Raw genomic sequence first — 21873 nt, forward strand, 5'->3', positions numbered from 1 at the left:
TCCCCTATCCTGGGCTCCTTCCTGGTAAATATGTCCTCCATCCTGGTATATATGCCCCCCATCCTGGTAGGTATGTCTCCCATCCTGGCATATATGTCCCCATACTGGTATATATGTCCCCATACTGGTATATATGTTCCCCATTCTGGTATATATATCACCATCTTGAGATATATATATAAATATATATATATATATATATATGTCCCCATACTGGGCCCCTCCTGGTATTTACTGTCCACCTCCTGGTATATACTGTCTCCCTCCTGGTATATATTATCTTTCTCATCCTAGTAGATACTGTTCCCCTCCTAGTATCTTCTCTCCCCCTCCTGGTATCTACTGTCCCCCCTCCTGGGGCCCTCCTGGTGTATAATGTCCCCCTGCTGCACCTATCCTGGTATATACTGTCCATCACCTAGTATGTACTGTCTCCTTTCTGGTATCTACTGTCCCTCTCCTGATAAAAATGTATCCATTCTGTCTAATGCAAAAAACAACAACATTGTACTCACCCTCCCTGGCTCACACATCGCAAAGCATCCTCCTGTGTAGCCAGTGCACAGTGACCATCAGCGTTCATCGGTGTCGGTGCTATTTCAACGCATGATGTCATTGCCACGCGCCTCCCTCAGTCACAGGGATGCAAATGAAAGCTGCCGGCTACTGTTTGGCTGGCACGGTGTATTGCAGTACAGGGACCTGATGGGTCTCTGCACCGTGATGCATTTCAGCTGGATGTGCAGCCTCAGACGCACATCCAGCTACAGCAGGGGCTGGGCTGACGGGCCCTCTCCACCCCTGGGCCTGGTCACAGTTGCCATCCCTGCGTCTGTGATCATTCCACCCCTGCCAATAGCTTTAAGATATCTCTGCCAACAGATTTCTGGAAGCCAGTAAAACCCCCAGTGTTCACGTTTAGGGGGCCTTTGCGAAATTTGACTTCAAAGTAGCTGGCAGCCATTGAAATATTTAATGACAGATAATCTGTGAATCACTAGGCGACCTCATCCCAGCTGGTCCAATGATATTTTTATCACTTTTTGTTCAGCCATCTTGTTACCTGTGGAGGTACAACAACCTACGTGACTTTGTAATTCCTTGTGCTTTATCTCCGACAGCAACTGGACAACTTAGTTCTTGGAATATTAAATCTCTCACTATTATTTAGTATATTAGTAGCCCTGGTAGGGACTGAAAATGAGACGTAGTTGGGAATTAAAGCAATATGTTAAAAATATATGTAGTTTTATTTTTTTACAAATATTTTCTCTGTCCATTATCTCCTGCAGTTTATGACATTGCAACAGGAAAGCAGTAAAGGAGAGGGATGAAATATCAGGGAATTTACTGAATTTCTAATGTACTTAACAAAAATATTTTTCTAAAACTAAAGTTCACGTGGACGTTGAACTTTTTTAGACCAATCATGTCCACAAATTGCAAACATTACTGGCTCTATGTGCAGCTGCATAACGGACAGGTGCAGGGGCTGCATATAATGTACTAATTTGGTCTGTGAGTCAAGCCAGCCTAGAGAATGATACTACTTTTTTCCCAGGTGGAATTAAGGTCCATGTGAGAAATAGCGCATGTGAAGTAGCACATTGGCTAACATTGGTCCGTGTACTGTCCATATGTGGTCCATTGCACAAACAGCACACAAAATGAAAACACGCCCAAGCAAACTTAGCATTACTGAAAAATGCGAACTTTCAGTCCTTTAAAAGCTTTCCAATAAATAAAAAATATACAGTGTAGACTGTGGCTATTGGTAATCTAGATAATGAAATGTGTGGGCAGGATGGTAGCTTCTAGATTTACATCACACAAAGAGCAACAACTGTATGGAGTTCATCTACAAGATTACTGAAATATGGGGACAGGAACCAACGTGTCATTGATTCTGCCTGTCAGTACCAATTCTAACTATTCTGCTGCTGTTTTCAAATATTTAAATACCTCTCCTCTCCACATTGCAATTGAAACCCACAGTGGGAAAAAATACTATTCTGTCATTGTTTTTGGAGTTTTACTGTTAAGATATTCCTTCATTATTTTTTAATCCCTTAAAGGACTTGAATTTGTCTCATTGGTTATAGGATGTACTGCAATATCACAGCATTGTAGTATACATAACAACTCAATGTCTCCAATGAAGGAATACAGCACCAGTAAGAGTATAGGAATACAGAACCAGAACTACTAACAGTACATGAATACAATACCAGAATGACTTTCAATACATAAATACAGCACCATAACCACAAACAGTAAAGGCATACAGCACCAAAACTACCAACAGAACATGAATACAGCACCAGAACCACCAACAGTACATTTAAGCATCACCAAAAACACAATCAGGACATGAATACAGTACCAAAACCACCATCAGTTCATGAATACATAATTAAAATCACCAATAGTACATGAATACATCACTAAAACTATCATGAGTACATTAATACATCATAAGAACCACCAGACATATATGAATACAGGACCAAATCCACCATTAGTATATAAAGCATCATCATCAGAACAAAATCAGAACAAACCAGATTAAAACAGAGCCAGAACAACCATCAGTAAATGAATACATCACAAGAACTATCATTAGTCCAGGGATACATTACCAAGCTTAGCATAGCAATCACCTGTAATGTCAGGTCAGCCCCACATACAATTGTATTGCATGAACCTACAACTTCCAGTATGTCCTTAAACAATGGTAAGGATATACAAATTGTTACCTGCCATAATCTGTTTGCAGACCATAAAGGAATCACAGTACAGTTAGAAGAAGGCAGTATCACAAATACAAATAAACATTTGCACCCAGGTATCTTATAGGTCGCATATTTTCTGATTAGAGTTGTTCTCATCGTTCTTGTCTCCATCTTGTTCAAATGCCATAATAACGTTGGTCATGCACAACATGTCTCTACAGACTTCAATTTTCTATGGTCTTCTGCAGCAGATCTTAACATGATGGTTTTAAAGATAACTATCATTATGATGCCCATGAAAAAATATCTGCCCTACACTGAATAATAATTGCCTCCCACTCTGCTTCCTGCATATAATATGACTCCCACACAGCCTTCTTATGGAACATTGCCTCCACAATGTCCTAACCTATAAAATATTGCCTCCACACCATCCACTCTTAGGAACTATAATAGCCACACTGTCTGCTCTTCTAAGCTATAATCTTTACACAATCTGCCCTTATGAACTATGATAACACACCAACACCCATTATGACCTATTACTTCCACTCTGTCTCCTCTTATGAACTATTATTATTATTATTATTTATTATTATAGCGCCATCAATTCCATGGCACTTTACATGTAAAAGGGGTATACATAATAGGGACAAGTACAATAATCATAAACAGTACAAGACACAGACAGGTACAGGAGGACAGAGGTCACTGCCCGTGAGGGCTCACAGTCTACAAGGGATAAGTGAGGATACAGTAGGTGAGGGTAGAGCTGATTGTGCGGCGCTGTATCAGACCACTATAACCACACTTTCCCTTCTTCATGCTGTTCCATCTCCACTGTTTCCCGGCACACTGCCCAATCTCCACATTGACCATCATGCTGTACATCAAGTTTGTCCCTTTCTTTAGAGTGTAATCATATCTCTATACTGCCTTCACTCTATACTATGCCTCTTCTCTATGGCCACTCATACACAATATAGTGGCATAACACAGTATGATGGTAACTATAACCATTTATAATGCTGTATTCCTGTGCTTATACTATACATAGTATGAGGAGTCATAGCCTCCCATATCTGTATATGGGAGGCTATGACCCCTCATACTATGTATAGTATGCTAATCTTGAGGCCATAGCCTCAATATACAGTATAACAGCCACACAGCCTCCTATTTACAATATGATGCCCCATAGCCTCAATATACAGTATAACAGCCACATAGCCTCCTATTTACAATATGATGCCCCATAGCCCTCTATACACAGTATGATTATTCCACAGCCCCTATATGCAGTCTGATGGCCCACATAGCTGTGTATTTACAGTAAAGCTACCCCACAGCTCCCTATATACAATATTATGCCTCACACAGCTCCCTATACATAGTATGATGGCCCCCACAGCTCCATATAGTAAGGTATAATGCCCCCCCAGCTTGATATATGGAATGATGCCCTCCCCCAGCTTCATTTATATACAGTATGATGGCCCACATATATACAATATTATGGTTCCCACACTTCTATACATAGTTAGATTCCACACAATATCATGGCTTCACAGCACAGTCCCCACCCTTCAACTCCTGGTCCGCATGAAAAATAATAATAATAATAATAACAAAAAACTAATACTCACCATATCCTGGTTTCTGGTTCATCCACAGCAGCCACTCCTTACCCAGCTTGTCTCGAAGTGGTACTGTGTGGATGGCACATTGCAGTGATGTTATGGCGCCGTCACCCAACATCCCCTGTGTGGTGTCGGCCTGCACCATATTGTAGTCTGAAGCCTTCTGGAGACATTGGCAGAGCAGGGAGCTGATGGCTCTATACTTCACTACAGCTGTTAACAGTATCAGCATCCTATTATATGCTGATCCCTGAAAAGCAACAGGAAATAAGAACTTCTTGGTTGTATACTTGGACACAAAAAAAATTAAAAGTAATTTACAGTTGATTCACACACAATAAAATATAATTTATACAATTCCAAAAAATGCGCTGATTGGTAAACAACATTCAAAACCCCAAATGCATAAATTGGTATGGATATACAAAATAGCAGATGTGTAGTATCCGTTAAAAGCAGAAGAGGGCAGTGTTGCAATATACTTACAGTTGACAGAAATACAATTTTGCAGCTTCTCAGTAATGTCCAAAAGCAGATGTTCTGAATAATCCCATCATCACCCCTATGCAACTCAACGTCAGGAGAAAAAAAATATGACAATGCTAAGCACTTTAGATACGGGAATAAATTTAAGACACTGTAATATATTATCATTTTATAAGCATTCTGAAATGTTCAGCCTCTAGGTAATCACTTGTCCCAATGCAGTAACACTGCCCCCATTGTCCTGTAGCCAATACATAGCCTTTTCCTAGTTGTAGGCAAAATGATTTAGGTAGGTTACCTGATGTTACCTGATCTACTCAAGCTCATCCTGCTACTATTTACCCCACACATTGCACAAGTGAATCTATGGTTTCCTGCACCCGGGGCAAAAATTCATTTTGGCACTCACTGTAATCTACAGAATATCCGGTTTGAGTAGTAGTTCTGTGACCACTCATGCGATTTACATACTTCGTTATGTGCTCACTAGCTGCTGTTCCTGATTATATGAATTTTCAGCTAAAAACTCACTTCATTGAGAGAAGCAGGAAGAAAAGTTGTTGGCACATGACCGTAAGGGTATGCGCACGCAAAGTCTTTTAGATGCCAACATACCCACTGAGTTTTCCAAGCTTCAGGAAAATGCCAGCAGTATTTCTCCAGAAACGTTTTCATTGGCATTTTACTCAAAGCCTTTGCCGCGGCTCTGCCTATGGCATCTTTTTCTTGTAAAGTAAACTTTCAATAGCAAGTGACATCCAAGGCCAACGAGGGAACGGAGGGTAGGTGAGCATAATTTGTGTGTGTGTGTTTGTGCAGACTGCAAGAGCGGGTCAGAGCGCGGTGAAAGTACGGAACTGGAAGTGTGTGCGGTGAGTATTTGTTCGTACAGCAAAGCATTGCTCATAAACCGAGTTACAAATTTACAGCAAGCTTTGCTCGTATAGCGAAAAACTCACACACCAAGTTACTCGTAAACTGAGGTTCCACTGTATTTTGATTGCTAGCCAATGTAAAGCCAGACAGATGGAGGTGGCAGCTCGTAGCCGTCCGCTTTATCTGCGCTGAGAATCAAAAATACCGCAGAGCGCTACGTCATTTTTAAAATTATTTATTTATTGTTATACAATGTGTGTGTGTGTGTATATATATATATATAACATCCCAAAGATGTTCAATGATATTCAGGTCTGGGGACTGGGATGGCCATTCCAGAACATTGTAATTGTTCCTTTGCATGAATGCCTGAGTAGATTTGGAACGGTGTTTTGGATCATTGTCTTGCTGAAATATCCATCCCCTGCGTAACTTCAACTTCGTCACTGATTCTTGCACATTATTGTCAAGAATCTGCTGATACTGAGTTGAATCCATGCGACCCTCAACTTTAACAAGATTCCCGGTGCCGGCATTGGCCACACAGCCCCAAAGCATGATGGAACCTCCACCAAATTTTACTGTGGGTAGCAAGTGCTTTTCTTGGAATGCCGTGTTTTTTTGCCTCCATGCATAACGCCTTTTTGTATGACCATACAACTCAATCTTTGCTTCATCAGTCCACAGGACCTTCTTCCAAAATGTAACTGGCTTGTCCAAATGTGCTTTTGCATACCACAGGCGACTCTGTTTGTGGCGTGCTTTCAGAAACGGCTTCTTTCGCATCACTCTCCCATACAGCTTCTCCTTGTGCAAAGTGCGCTGTATTGTTGACTGATGCACATTGACACCATCTGCAGCAAGATGATGCTGCAAGTCTTTGGAGGTGGTCTGTGGATTGTCCTTGACTGTTCTCACCATTCTTCTTCTCTGCCTTTCTGATATTTTTCTTGGCCTGCCACTTCTGGGCTTAACAAGTACTGTACCTGTGTTCCTCCATTTCCTTACTATGTTCCTCACAGTGGAAACTGACAGTTTAAATCTCTGAGACAACTTTTTGTATCCTTCCCCTGAACAACTATGTTGAATAATCTTTGTTTTCAGATCATTTGAGTGTTGTTTTGAGGAGCCCATGATGCCACTCTTCATAGGAGATTCAAATAGGAGAACTACTTGCAAGTGGCCACCTTAAATACCTTTGCTCATGATTGGATACACGTGCCTATGAAGTTCAAAGCTCAATGAGGTTACAAAACCAATTTAGTGCTTTAGTAAGTCAGTAAAAAGTAGTTAGGAGTGTTCAAATCAAGAAATTGATAAGGGTGCCCATAGTTTTGCACCGGTCAAATTTTGTTTAAATGCGGATTGCACATTTTCTGTTAGTACAATAAACCTCATTTCAATCCAGAAATATTACTCAGTCCATCAGTTATTAGATATATGAAACTGAAATAGCTGTTGCAAAAACCAAATTGTTATAAAGAAATAAGGTTAACATTAATAGGGGTGCCCAAACTTTTTCATATGACCGTATATATATATATATATATATATATATATATATATATATATATATACACACACACACACATTGTATAACAATAAATAAACAATTTTAAAAATGACGTAGCGCTCTGCGGTATTTTTGATTCTCAGCGCAGATAAAGCGGACGGCTACGAGCTGCCACCTCCATCTGTCTGGCTTTACATTGGCTAGCAATCAAAATACAGTGGAACCTCAGTTTACGAGTAACTTGGTGTGTGAGTTTTTCGCTATACGAGCAAAGCTTGCTGTAAATTTGTAACTCGGTTTATGAGCAATGCTTTGCTGTACGAACAAATACTCACCGCACACACTTCCGGTTCCGTACTTTCACCGCGCTCTGACCCGCTCTTGCAGTCTGCACAAACACACACACACAAATTATGCTCACCTACCCTCCGTTCCCTCGTTGGCCTCTTTCCTGGTTCTTGTAGTTCGCAGGTATGTGGATCCAGTAACCATCGCTACTGAGGCTGGGGCTGGCGCTTCCCAAAGGCAGTGCGCTGACCAATCAGAGGCAAGCGGCTCATACATATGAAGTCTGCTGCTGAAGCGCTGACTGCAGCAGCTCCGGCATCGGTCGCAATGGTTACCAGATACACATACCTGCGGACTACAAGAACCAGGGAATAGGCTGCCGAGGGAACGGAGGGTAGGTGAGCATAATATGTGTGTGTCGGTATGTGTGTTTGTGTGTGTTTGTGCGTGTGTGGAGTGGCATAATAGGGGACCAGGATGGGACATTGCACAAGTTGTGAAACTAATTGTCTGAGCTTCAATTATTTCCTATGGGATATTTTGCTTTGCTAGACGAGTTACTTGGTTTATGAGCACACTCCCAGAACGGATTGTTCTCGTAAACCAAGGTTCCACTGTATACATCACTACACCCCCTATATACTACACCTGCAATATACATCACTACACCCTCTATATACTACATCAGCAAAATACATCACTATACCCCTATATAATACATCTGCAATATACATCACTACACCCCCTATATACTACACGTGCAATATACTTCACTACACCCCCTATATACTACACCTGCAATATACATCACTGCACCCCCTATATATTACAAGTGTGATATACTTCACTACACCCTCTATATACTACACCTTCAATATACATCACTATACCCCCTATATACTACTTCTGCAATATACATCACTACACCTGCAATATACATCATTACATGCCCTATATACTACACCTGCAATATACATCATTACATGCCCTATATACTACACTTGCAATATACATAACTGCACCCCTATACACTACATTTGCAATATACATCACTACACCCCCTATATACTACACCTGCAATATACATCACTACACCCCCTATATACTACATCTGCAATATACATCACTACACCCCCTATATACTACATCTGCAATATACATCACTACACACCCTATATACTACACCTGCAATATACATCACTACACCCCCTATATACTACATCTGCAATATACATCACTACACCCCTATATACTACACCTGCAATATACATCACTACACCCCCTATATACTACACCTGCAATATACATCACGACACTCCCTATATACTACATCTGCAATATACATCACGACACTCCCTATATACTAGACTTGCAATATACATCACTACACCCCCTATATACTACACCTGCAATATACATCCCTACAACCCCTATATACTACGCCTACAATATACATCCCTACACCCCCTATACACTACATTTGCAATATACATCACTACACCCCTATATACTACACTTGCAGTATACATCACTACACCCCTATATACTACACCTGCAATATACATCACTACACCTGCAATATACATCACTACATGCCCTATATACTACACTTGCAATATACATAACTACACCCCTATATACTACACTTGCAATATATATCCCTACACCCCTATATACTACACTTGCAATATATATCACTACACCCCCTATACACTACATTTGCAATATACATCACTACACCCCTATATACTACACTTGCAATATATATCACTACACCCCTATACACTACATTTGCAATATACATCACTACACCCCTATATACTACACTTGCAATATACATCACTACACCCCCTATATACTACACCTGTAATATACATCACTATACCCCCTATATACTACATCTGCAATATACATCACTACACCCCCTATATACTACACCTGCAATATACATCACTACACCCCCTATATACTACACCTGCAATATACATCACTACACCCCTATATACTACACTTGCAATATACATCACTACACCCCCTATATACTACACCTGCAATATACATCACTATACCCCCTATATACTACATCTGCAATATACATCACTACACCCCCTATATACTACACCTGCAATATACATCACTACACCCCCTATATACTACACCTGCAATATACATCACTACACCCCTATATACTACACCTGCAATATACATCACTACACCCCCTATATACTACACCTGCAATATACATCACTACACCCCTATATACTACACCTGCAATATACATCACTACACCCCCTATATACTACACCTGCAATATACATCACTACACCCCTATATACTACACCTGCAATATACATCACTACACTCCTATATACTACACCTGCAATATACATCACTACACTCCCTATATACTAGACCTGAAATATACATCACTACACCCCCTATATACTACACCTGCAATATACATCACTACACCCCCTATATACTACACCAGCAATATACATCACTATACCCCCTCAGCTGAAGACTTTGCCTCTTTCTTCAAGCGGAAGATTGACAACATCAGAGCAAGCTTTGGCCCACAATCACCACAGCCCCTCATCATAGCTACTCATCCCTCTTCCTCCAAATCCAGCTTCTCCACCATGACAGAAAACAATCTCTCCACTCTACTCTCAAGATCACATCTAACCACCTGTGCACTGGACCCGCTCCCATCGCACCTCATCCCCAACATCACCGCAGTCCTCATCCCAGCCCTAACCCATCTCTTCAACCTATCACTAGCAAGTGGTGTATTCCCTTCATGCTTTAAACATGCCTCTATTACACCCATCCTCAAAAAGCCCTCCCTTGACCCATCCTCTGTGTCAAACTATCGCCCCATATCCCTTCTCCCCTATGCCTCAAAACTACTGGAACAGCATGTCCATCTTGAATTGTCCTCATACCTCTCCTCCTGCTCCCTCTTTGACCGGCTTCAATCTGGCTTCCGACCACATCATTCTACCGAAACTGCCCTAACCAAAGTCACCAATGATCTACTAACCGCCAAAGCCAAGCGACACTACTCTATCCTCCTCCTCCTGGACCTGTCCTCTGCCTTCGACACAGTAGACCATTCCCTCCTACTACAGATTCTCTCATCTCTGGGCATCACAGACTTGGCCCTATCTTGGATCTCCTCATACCTAACCGACCGAACTTTCAGCGTCTCCCATTCTCACACCACTTCCTCAGCTCGCCCCCTATCTGTCGGTGTCCCTCAAGGCTCAGTTCTTGGACCCCTGCTGTTCTCCATCTATACCTTCGGCTTGGGACAGCTCATAGAGTCCCACGGCTTCCAGTATCATCTCTATGCCGATGACACACAGATCTACCTCTCTGGACCTGACATTACCTCTCTACTAACCAAAATACCACAATGTTTGTCTGCTATTTCATCCTTCTTCTCTGCACGATTCCTAAAACTTAACATGGACAAAACAGAGTTTATTGTCTTTCCTCCTCCTCACTCACCTCCTCCAACAAGCCTTTCCATCAAACTTGATGGTTGCTCACTCACCCCAGTCTCACAAGCTCGTTGCCTTGGAGTAACCCTCGACTCTGCTCTATCCTTCAAGCCACACATCCAAGCCCTCTTCAACTCATGCCGATTACAACTCAAAAATATCTCCCGGATCCGTGCTTTTCTTAACCAAGAATCTTCAAAAACATTAGTGCATGCCCTCATCATCTCCCGCCTCGACTACTGCAACCTCCTGCTCTCTGGCCTCCCTTCCAACACTCTTGCACCCCTCCAATCTATCCTAAACTCTGCAGCCCGCTTAATCCACCTCTCCCCTCGCTACTCCCCAGCCTCGCCACTCTGCCAATCCCTTCACTGGCTTCCCATCGCCCAACGACTCCAGTTCAAAACATTAACCATGACATACAAAGCCATGCACAACCTGTCTCCTCCCTACATCTGTGACCTAGTCTCCCAGTACCTACCTGCACGCAACCTTAGATCCTCACAAGATCTCCTTCTCTGCTCCTCTCTTATTTCCTCTTCCCACAATCGTGTACAAGATTTCTCCCGTGCATCCCCCATACTCTGGAACGCTCTACCTCAGCACATCAGACTCTCCCCTACCGTGGAAAGCTTCAAGAGGAACCTCAAGACCCACCTCTTCCAACAAGCCTACAACCTACAATAGCCCTCAGCCCAGTAGACCACTGCGCAACCAGCTCTGTCCTCACCTATTGTACCATCACCCATTCCCTGTAGACTGTGAGCCCTCGCGGGCAGGGTCCTCTCTCCTCCTATACCAGTCTGTCTTGTACTGTTAATGATTGTTGTACGTATACCCTCTTTCACTTGTAAAGCGCCATGGAATAAATGGCGCTATAATAATAAATAATAATAATAATAATAATAATACCCCGTATATACTACACCTGCAATATACATCACTACACCCCCTATATACTACACCTGCAATATACATCACTACACCCCTATATACTACACCTGCAATATACATCACTACACCCCCTATATACTACACCTGCAATATACATCACTACACTCCTATATACTACACCTGCAATATACATCACTACACTCCCTATATACTAGACCTGAAATATACATCACTACACCCCCTATATACTACACCTGCAATATACATCACTACACCCCTATATACTACACTTGCAATATACATCACTACACCCCTATATACTACACCTGCAATATACATCACTACACCTGCAATATACATCACTACATGCCCTATATACTACACTTGCAATATACATCACTATACCCCCTATATACTACACCTGCAATATACATCCCTATACCCCCTATATACTACATCTGCAATATACATCACTACACCCCCTATATACTACACCTGCAATATACATCACTACACCCCTATATACTACACCTGCAATATACATCACTACACCCCGATATACTACACCTACAATATACATCACTACACCCCCTATATACTACACCTGCAATATACATCACTACACCCCTATATACTACACCTGCAATATACATCACTACACCCCTATATACTACACTTGCAATATACATCACTACACCCCCTATATACTACACTTTCAATATACATCACTACACCCCCTATATACTACACCTGCAATATACATCACTACACACCCTATATTCTACATCTGCAATATATGCAATATACATCACTACACCCCCTATATACTACATCTGCAATATACATCACTACACCCCTATATACTACACCTGCAATATACATCACTACACCCCTATATACTACACTTGCAATATACATCACTACACCCCCTATATACTACACTTTCAATATACATCACTACACCCCCTATATACTACACCTGCAATATACATCACTACACACCCTATATTCTACATCTGCAATATACATCACTACACCCCCTATACACTACACCTGCAATATACATCACTACACCCCCTATATACTATACCTACAATATACATCCCTACACCCCCTATACACTACATTTGCAATATACATCACTACACCCTTTTATACTACACTTGCAATATACATCACTACACCCCCATATACTACACCTGCAATATACATCACTACACCCCCTATATACTACATCTGCAATATACATCACTACACCCCCTATATACTACACCTGCAATATACATCACTACACCCCGTATATACTACACCTGCAACATACATCACTACACACACCCTATATACTACACCTGTAATATACATCACTACACCCCATATACTACACCTGCAATATACATCACTACACCCCCTATATACTACACCTGCAATGTACATCACTACACCCCCAACATTAGTCACCACTCACCTCTCCCTCCCACCGCTGCTGCTCTTGTAGGGGCCCCCACCGCTGCTTCTCCTGTGCGGAACCCCGCCGATGCTGCTCATGTAGGGGCCCCCACCACTGCTTCTCCTGTACGGAACCACGCCACTGCTGCTCATGTAGGGGCCCCCACCACTGCTTCTCCTGTACGGAACCCCGCCGCTGCTTCTCTTGTAGAGGCCCCCACCACTGCTTCTCCTGTATGGAACCCCGCCGCTGCTGCTCTAGTAGAGGCCCCCACCACTGCTTCTTCTGTACGGGCCCTCGCTGCTGCTTACTGTAATAAGTTTGTAAAAATACAGTAAATATTTTTGGGTTGTGGAACGGATCTGCATATATTTCTTCTGCTTAAGAAAATCACGGATGTCTTGAATTTTATGAACAGGGAAAAAAAATGCTTTTTTTTATGGACTCTCCTGGAATTTCTGGACATTTGGCAACCCTGATACACATATTACATTATCCTCACTCACAAATGTACCTTTCTTACATATAATAATGATGATGATAATAATAATAATAATAATAATAAATTAGTTGAATGAATGAATTCTGAGATGCTGCCCTTCTCTGTGTATAGTGAATCAAATGTATTGTGCCAACTACTGCTCATATAGAGGGGTAACTGTCTTACTCCTGCACAGGGCCCCCCAGGGAATTCACCTGTTCCCCTGTGGGCCAGTCTGGACCTGGTTACAAGCAATAATGCAAATAACTGATGTTTTTGCATCAAGATCTAGCCATTACATATTTTCTTCATTCATATCTACAGTATATACAGTAGTAGCTGTGTTAAAAGATCAGTCAACATTTTTCATTGGCCACTACAGATGTTTATCTGCAAGACAAGTAAACCAACAGTTTAGTTGTGACTACGCGTGTCCACTAAGCCATGATGGGTCACAAATTTTCAGGAACCTGGATGGTGTATCGCTTAAGGAGACTGTCAATTTGCATCCATCAATTTTTCTATCTAAATCAAGAAAATGAGGGTGCTATTCCAAAAGTCAGATGGTAAGAAAACAGATTTTAATCAGCCCATGCGATGTTTCAGCTGAAAATGGCAGAACCTTGAGAAAGGCTAATTGAAATCATCACCATCTGACTTTGGAGTGCTGCACCCAATTTTTGAATTTGTATACAATAGGTTTTGGTGATAACCCTGGGGGCTTTACAGTCATCTTTGAATGAAAAGTGATTTTATTTTTCTGTCTACCTATCCCTCAATCATCATTTATCTGTTTATTCTATTCATCTATATATAAATCACCAACAACATATGCAGTTGCATATAAAAACAATTTTTATTGAATATAAAACGTTATTAAAATACAAACATTAACAGGATGTCTCCAGCAACAGACCCCTCCAAGGGCAATAAGTATATAAATAATTTATGTTGGGAACACCAAGTCACAAAATCATTCAGAACACCCCCCCCATATAGAATGAATAATAACACCCACCAAAAATAATAATGGAAATAGTACCAAAATATATGTATAAATATAGAGTACAAAATAGTAACACAAGTGTGCCGTTATAGAAATTTCAACGGTTACAATTAATCATATATTACCATGATCACAACCGTATACCTACAGGGGAACAATACACAACGTAAATAGTGTCCCACACCCTCTCCAACGCACGTTTCGCACTTGCAGAGCTTCTTCCAGGAGTGATGTGAATAAAATTCAGGTCCCCCTTTATAGTGCCGACATCCAATGAAAAATGTCCATGTGATTACGCCTCCAGAACAGGTTCCCATAAAACACATATGTTTTATGAATAGGTTCAGATATAACGGGCGCTATTTTATGTATTGTTGATTGTGGTTCTAAGGAGCTAATACATGGGTAGTAGGTGTCTGGTTGTTACGTTTATTCTTCAGTTGAGTAATTTATTCATATAAGATGTGAGTCGGATGCCAGGATATGATTTTTTCGCTCATAGACACGTGTGTTTGATAATACACATTGCTGCATGGAATGACCAGTCATGACGTATCTTCTATGGTAACGTGTCCCTAACAACATGCATCGCTGTATCAAGTATCCGGATGTGATGTAGTTCTTCCTTGGCAACAAGTCCTTAACAACATTCTCCGCCACATGCAGCGATCGGACGTGATGTATTCTCTGCCTGGCAACGAGTCCGTAACTATACACATTATCATACTGGATGATCGGACATGATGTTATTAGCATTATATTTGGCAGCTGTGTTTTATGGGAACCTGTTCTGGAGGCGTAATCACATGGACATTTTTCATTGGATATCGGCACTATAAAGAGGGATATAAAAATAGCAACAGAAAGAGGAAAATATCCTCCAAAAATTAAGTATTACTTACAGCAAGATGGGCTGCAGTGTGTACATCGCCCTGGCCAAAAACTAGCACTCTACCAGGATATAGCTAAACCCCCACTAAAGTGGAAGCATCACAGGTGCAGGAGGAGCAAATCACACACACACCTCCATGGAATGGAGGGGGGCGATTGCTAGATGATAAAACTGCACACTAGTGGCTTGCATAGAGCGCTGTTCACACATGCAGATAACACAGTCACAAACCCGCAGCCTATTAGGTGACACCCATACTATTAGATCAGGCGGGCTGCCAAGCCGTACCTCACCTGTGTACCATGCAGGGACATAAACTCTAAAATGCAAGGCCCAACAGAAGGGGCCTGGCTGTATCCTGTACAAAAAAATATGAGGATTTTGTTGGTATTTATGGTCATATATCATAAGCCTACAACCCTCGTCACGGGACCTCATGCTTATAGGTCCCTACACTAAATATAAAAAAAGCAACAAAAAGAGGAAACTATCCTCCAAAAATTAAGTATTACTTACAGCAAGATGGGCTGAATTTGATTCACATCACTCCTGGAAGAAGTTCTGCAAGTGTGAAACGTGCGTTGGAGAGGGTGTGGGACGCCATTTACCTTGTCTATTGTTCCCCTGTAGGTATACGGTTATGATCATGGTAATTTATGGTTAATTGTAATCGTTGAAATTTCTATAACTGCACACTTGTGTTACTATTTTGTACTCTATATTTATACATATATTTTGGTACTATTTCCATTATTATTTTTGGTGGGTTATTTTTATTCATTCTATACGGGGGGTTTTCTGAATGATTTTGTGACTTGATGTTCCCAACATAAATTATTTATATACTTATTACCCTTGGAGGGGTCTGTTGCTGGAGACATCCTGTTAATGTTTGTATTTTAATAACGTTTTCTATTAAATAAAAATTGTTTTTATATGCAACTGCATATTTTGTTGATGATTTATATCTAGTTGGTTAATTTCCCAAATATTGGTTGTGATTTTGATGTTTACTCATCTATATAGTTTAAAAGAAACATGGAACATGACAAGTCCCACATGCCCTCCCACCCGCCAGCATTTATATATTTGTTACTAAATACCCTGAATAACGAGCCCTGTATAGTGTCTGACGCCTAAACACATATTGAAAAAAGGTCTTTATAAAGTTCTTTTTCCTATGTAAATTAGCCCTTTGACTAGTCTATGGGGCGTTATTTCCCCAGACTAGCCCGCCCTCTCCCCATGTTATCACAGCCCTGTTGGCTTGATAACATGATTTGTAGATTGTCATTGCCAGCTCTCTGCAAATCCAGCGCATGTGTAATGACCCAGAAGGAGCAGTTACAAAAGTTTCTGCATTCATCGGAGTCAGTAAATAATATATGGTTTAATCTATTGCCTGGTGTCATTCCGTCAAATGTACAGTAAGTTGTTGCTCTGTAATACCACTGGAGACCAGCAGGTGGTGGTATGTGTTGGGAAGGGGTTGTATTGGAGGATGTCTGATATATATCCTCTATAGCCTGTCAGTATGGTAAGGCTACTTGCACACATCAGTTTTTTGGAATCAAGCACAATCCGGCAAAAAATAGATAAAACGGATGTGTGAAAGTAGCCTAACCAAGGAGAGTTGACAGTTGGCAGTTGAGACAAGCTGGGCTTGAAGTGATGAGCAGGTTTTCAGGGCGGCTAATGTCATGTACCTCTCCAGACAGTCTTTTCAGAGTCCATCCCAGCAAGGCCCAACCACAGTTAAAGATTTGCCATCAGAGAGTACCAGTCCAGTTGCCATCCAACCAATACCTGTATGGAAATCCAGTGTCACGACTAAATGCTTAAGAAGAAGTAAACCATCATTGTCTGATCAAGTAAACCATTTGAACATTTCATACCAAGGTCCAGTCTGCCTTTTTCTTACTGCCTTTCCACATTGCATTCTGACCTCCATTCAGCCCATCGGGGCTTCCGTCCAAACCCCTCGCAAAACAGGTTTCGGACACATGCGCCGACGGGGCCATTGACAATAATGATGCAGACAGAGTCACCGTGTGCTCTGTTGTGCAACTTTTAGGGCATATACGTTTACTGGAGGCGGACACTCAGACTCATGGCTGGTGGTCTCAGCTAAATTGGCCAATTTGTGCACTAAGTAAAGCCTGCTTTACACCTTTCAATTTCGCATACGATATTGTATTCAATGTGACCCGCCCCCATCGTATGTGCGGCACTTTCAATTTTTTGACCGTGCTGCGCAATCGATTAAAAGCTGTCACCTGTACTTACCCATCCATACGACCTCACTGTGGGCAGTGAACATCCACTTCCTGGAGTGGGAGGGACGTTCGGCGTCACAGCGACATCACACGGCAGCCGGCCAATAGAAGCGGAGGGACGGAGATGAGTGAGACATAAACATCCCGCCCACCTCCTTGCTGCCGCATTGTCGGCGGGAGCCGCGGACGGAGGTAAGCTGTCGTTCAATGTTCCCGGGGTGTCACACACTGTGATGTGTGCTGCCTTGGGAACATTGCACAACCGCACGTTCAATCTTTGAGAAATGAACGACGTGGATGCGATGAACGGATTTTCGTTCAATCGCAATTGCACGGAGGTTTTACACGCTACAATGTAACTTACGATGCGGGATGTGCGTCACTTACAACGTGACCCCGCCGACACATCATAAGATTTATTGTAGTGTGTAAAGCGCCCTTAAAGCAGTGCAGTGTAAACTTCATCAATTTAAGGGCCTTAAGTCATCAATGCAAATACTCCAGAATTTTGGCATTAATGGTTTTGGAAAGTCACAAAAATGTTGCACCTTTTGATGTCTTCACAACAGTTTTGCCCTCCTCCTCCAAAATGGGCAGATCTAGGGTGGCATGATACCACAACTCATCTAATTCTTGATGGGCTATGGTGCACTTAAACCAGAAATCTAACTTCGGTCTCTGACTGGAGTAAGATTTGTCACGAGGTGCACGGAGGCACATACCAGTTATCAGATGCTCCTGACTCATTAAGTCTGTCATGGTAGACTGATGTTTGTCTTTCCTGACGGTCCTGAGGAAGGGGGCAGTGGCTCCTGAAACGCGTAGACCTGGATGAAAATAAAGATACATTAATCTGAACATCTGTCCCAGTGATCTTTTGGCGCAGTATTGAACACCCCTCTCTCATGCTCTCTGTTATCTGCCGTTTTTGGGTAGCTGCAGCCTTTGATCAAATTCTACATGCGATTACAGTTGTTGTGACTCTCACAACGATATCTGGTGAGTAGTTTCACCCCCTCCCCTTATATACTGGGGTAAACCCTATATGCGCTTTCTCTCCACAGCTTTCTCGCCTGACTCATTAAGAGGAGCTTCTCAATGAATCAGAAGTGTCTGACTCCACGATACCACTTTATCAAGACCAGTGTTGTTCACGCTCATTTTGATAACTCAGGGCTGATTTTGGCATGCATCTAGCATATACTGAGTGCTGCTGTCTCTTTTGTTTATATCTGTCTATGATCTATTCTATATATGCATATAGTCTGTCTATCTAATCTTTTTAGTTATCTATATATTACCATTATTATCATTACCCATCATTATATTTAGCAGCTGTTTCCTCTCCTCTGCCATGCATTTCCCTACAGAATTGAATAACCCCAGATAATGGCAGTGTGGTAGAGCCGAGTGACTCTCAGATGTCCTTGAGCCGGATCAGTGTTCTGCAGCCTATTGTAGTCAGCTTTGGCCTTTCCCCAATATAGGCTGTAACCATGGAATTTATTTGCAATCTCCATGTATCTGTCTGATCTCTTTAGATATAGACTGATAATCACGACCCAGTCACTTACTGAGGGACACATCTTTACAGTCATTATTCTCCATGCATGTATTTGCCATTAGGTTACACAGTTGCACTTCAGATTTGCATTATTTGCCCTTGTGCCTTTATCATACGTGCCTGTCAGCTTTTTTTTTCAAATTGATCAATACTGTAAATATATTTGTCCCTTTGTACACTGCATTACTATGACCTTTTTAACCTTCCATGTTTATGAGCTTCTCTTGTTGTCCATTTCTTAACATAGAATATTAATCATAGACAATAAGATGCAAACATACAATCCTATCAAGGTGCTATGGAGGAATTATAATTAACATTGAAAGTCCTTTACTACTGCAAAGCTATATTGTTTCTTTGACATGTTACTTTTAGTGGTGTAATATTATATGCAATCACACACATTGTCTGTGTACCGATAGTGTAAAAATCAATAAATGAATTGGTGTAGTGTCCCCCTATACTGTGACACCCAGCACAGATAACTCATACAGCTAATGTGTCGCCCTGGGCAAGCCAGGGGACACAGGTCACACACCACCACACCCTACATCCCAGCTAGGAACACCACAGCTAACCGAAAATCCTTGTTGCCTTCCTCCAGAGGCTGATGATTCACACCAGGGGGTGGGCCAGGCAGTTGGCTCCGCCCACCGAGGAGGACACAGCTCTGGAGGCGGGAGAAACCAGGCAGTCAGCTCAGGGACGAGCTTGAGTAAACTGGAGTTGAGTTGAGTTTAGGAGGAGGAAGTGGAAGGAGTGGAGGAGTAGCCTAGACAGGGCTAAAGAAAACAGCTAAGTGAAAGTGAAGGAAGAAGAGTAGTAAAGGAGGAAAGCAAGTGAGGTGACAAGAAGGAAGGAAAGCCTGAAGGGTCCAGCTTTGTGTAGGGCCAGATCAGCAAGGTCAGCAACGGCGGTGACTGTCTGGAGGGGGACCATTTGGAAGTTCCTGGAAGGACCCAGTTGGCTGTGTGCCCGGCGGTCTGGAGCAGTGTTCCGAAGGACAGTCAGCACCAGGGCAGGGGCCTCTCGGACCCCGGCAAGGCTAGGAGTCGCCAAATTTGCCGAATCCGTCAGTGACGGGGACGCAGATCCCCCAACAACAAAGTCCCGATTGAAGGCAACAGCTCAACCATTACAGGGGAGACACCGCCACCGCCAAGGCACCAGTTTCCCCAGGGCCAGCGCCTGCGGGCAAAGAGTAGAGCTCCCCCGGTCCAGCTTGAAGCCGGGGAGCGGGTTACCGGTGGGGACCCATCGCAACCACAAGTACACCAAGGTGCAAGGAAAAGGGACATCACCGTCACCTACTGGGAGAGCAAGTGCAGCCGTCCGTGGGACCGTCTATCCAGCCGTTTGGTTTACCGTAAAAACTGTGTCACGTCTCAGGCTGAGTGAGTACCACCGTGCCGCAAGGCACAGCGCTGCCCCCGCGTCCCTGCACCCACCAGGCCCTGCACCTCCATCACCATCACCGGGCCCCGGGATCACCAACCCCTACCCACGGAGGGGCAACACAGCACCTGGCTGCTCCGCATCACCATCCCCGGGAGCCCCGTATAGAGCAGCGGTGGTGAAATCACCACAACCGTGGGTGGCGTCACGGACAATAATCATCCCCACACCCAACAAATCCCCTTTCACTCACGGGCGAGGAGTGCCGCTCGAGAAACCCCCGAGATCCGGCCCACCGCTCGAGCCACCACTGAGCAGCAGCCGTCGGACCCGAGCAGAAGGGGTGAGCGCGGTGTGTTGACACCCTCCTCCCCGCCCGCGACAACTTGGCGTCACGAACCGGATCTTACCGCTCTGCCGTCTGGTAGAGGTGCGCCTTGTTACCGCCGGAGGTATCCGGCAGAAAAATTTCAGAAGCCGCCATCTTTGGCGCGAAAAGTTCCCGCTCGAGCGTCTTCTCGAGCAGTAGAGGCGCGAAGGCCAAAACTCCGCCCCGAGAGAGGAGGGGCCGGAAAGAGCTAAGGGGGACGGAAACAAGATGTCTGCGCCCGACGGAGCCGCTGGAGGAGCGGTGGTCGCAGCCGCAGCGGCACCCGCGGATGGGAATGGGCCTGCCCAGGTCCCGGCCGTACCGGCGGGAGGTGCCGCGGTCCCCACGCTTGCTCAGGTCATGCCGTTTTCCTTGCCCTATGCGCCCGGAGCTGCCTGGCTACCGCAGTATGACGGGAAACCGGATGCTCTACAGGCCTTCCGGAAAAAGCTTAACCCGTTGCTAGAGCTGTACCCCCTGACTGATAAGCAACGTGCAGCGATA

At 43.1% G+C, this 21873-nt stretch overlaps 1 protein-coding gene across 1 annotated transcript in view; it reads left to right on the top strand.

The window, feature by feature from the left end:
- CNTNAP2 (contactin associated protein 2) overlaps nt 1–21873 on the top strand; it is a 2823191-nt gene that overhangs the window by 2722254 nt on the left and 79064 nt on the right. The gene's annotated exons all lie outside the window — the stretch shown is intronic.

This window comes from Anomaloglossus baeobatrachus, chromosome 6 (assembly GCF_048569485.1).
Source record: "Anomaloglossus baeobatrachus isolate aAnoBae1 chromosome 6, aAnoBae1.hap1, whole genome shotgun sequence".
Lineage (NCBI taxonomy): Eukaryota > Metazoa > Chordata > Amphibia > Anura > Aromobatidae > Anomaloglossus > Anomaloglossus baeobatrachus.